Raw genomic sequence first — 2,126 nt, forward strand, 5'->3', positions numbered from 1 at the left:
GGTAGCTGAAATTAGAAGTTACCAACGCATATTTTACAATTATTTTCGGTTGAGTTTTCCTACTTTTGAAAACATAGGTTCTGGAACTCTAACCCCCATTTAAAGAGATTGAATATCGCTCCAGAGAAAACAATTGCTCAAACTTCGCTTTAAAAGTACAACGAAAACTATTAAATCATATACTAGCTAAAAACATGTAATATTACAGTTTAGGGTAAGATTCTAGATATTAAACGTTTGTAAATTGATACCACCTATAAGAAGGCGTTTTTGAACGAAACACATGTCCCAAATGTATAGATTGATAAATATAATTTTTGGAAACAGTAGTTCCTATTGTTAACTATAAGGCAATATTCGTTAACAAGTATTCATTTTAAAAGTAAAAAAAAATTATTGAATGAAAATAAAGTACAATAAAAATAATTATTAAGTTATTAATAATTATTAGTGCTTTTAATTATTTTTAATTTGTCACAAGCTTTTGGCTCATTATGGACAGTCAAAGCTCATTTCAAAACAACAATTTGTATTTTTAAATAAAAATAAAACTCCCAATTATACCAATATTTATAAAGCAAATCTCAAACAGGTTATTGTATAATGCTTATGGGCGATTACAATACTTTAATTTCTGCAGTATTAAAGTTTGGTTTATTTAATAACTTCGTATGCCTGTTAGTATTGGGGGTCCCAGAAAGGAATGCACTTTTATTTTGGGGAAAGCCGAATGTCCAAGAGAGATAAGATAAAGAGCTTATCAGGGCTTTGTAGCCATGCCCGCGGAAAATCATTTGCCATGGATCGCTTTACCGGTGAGCAGCGTGCTTTCTGTGTACGCGAGTATTACCATACGCTTTCTTATGTGACAGTTCGACGACACTTCCGCGCTCAATACAGACTTCATGATCTCAACCAAACGCCATCAGTGAACATAATTAAATGCTGGGTGCGCAAATTTGAAGCTACAGGATCAACTATGAACCCTCGTCCCATCGGTCGCCATAGAGAAGTGCGTTCTGAACAAAATATCGAGCGTGTCCGAGATGCTGTGGAGGATAATCTACATCGATCAGTAAGAAAACACGCTGCTGCTTTGAATATACCCCGAACCAGTATTCAACGCATTTTGAAACAAGATTTGAAGTTACACCCGTACAAAATCCAGTTAGTACAGGCATTGAAAGAGACTGACTACCCGCTTCGGCTTAACTACGCAAACGAGATGCTTCGCAGTTTTAGAAATTTCAATAACATAATCTTCAGTGATGAAGCACATTTCCATGTCGATGGATATGTGAATAAGCAAAACTGCCGTTATTGGTCTGCAGAAAATCCAAGGGAGAAACACCAACGCTGTTTACATTCCCCGAAGGTTACTGTCTGGGCGGGAATGACTCAAACAGGCATCATTGGGCCGTATTTCTTTGAGGATAACCAAGGGAACACTGTGACAGTAAATTCCCAGCGATACATAACAATGATTAATGATCATTTACAGCCGTTCTTGCAGACGTTACCTCGGGCTAACAGGCAAAGATTGTGGTTTCAACAGGACGGAGCTACGTGTCATACAGAAGGAAACTCCATGACTGCAATAAGGCAGCTGTTTCGTGGGAAAGTCATTTCCAGATTTGGTGACATCAACTTTCCTCCGAGAAGCCCAGACCTAACTCCACTGGACTTTTTTTGTGGGGGTATCTAAAAAGTCGGGTGTACAACAACGCTCCTGCTACCCTCGATCATCTGAAGCAAAATATTCGTGAGGAAATTGAAGACATCCCACCAGAACTCTGCCGTCGAGTTTTCGCAGATGTAAGGTTTCGTTTGGTGGAGGGGTCTACATCTGGATGATGTAATCTTTCACAAGTAATTTCCCTGAAGTGTAAAAAACAGGTAATCCTGGGATAATTGCTGTAAATAAAGCCGTTTTTCTGTTTTTTTTTTCTTTTTAAAAGTGCATTCCTTTCTGGGACACCCAGTATTTGACATTAGCAGCTTGTGATAATTAATTGTGGGTAGTTTTAAGGTTGCGGGTAATTTTGGCATATAACGTTCACAATACTGATGGCCCGAAGCGGGAATGTGAACGTCAAATTCAAACCATAACCAACAAATAACACTAT

This window comes from Homalodisca vitripennis, chromosome 7, assembly GCF_021130785.1.
Source record: "Homalodisca vitripennis isolate AUS2020 chromosome 7, UT_GWSS_2.1, whole genome shotgun sequence".
NCBI lineage: Eukaryota > Metazoa > Arthropoda > Insecta > Hemiptera > Cicadellidae > Homalodisca > Homalodisca vitripennis.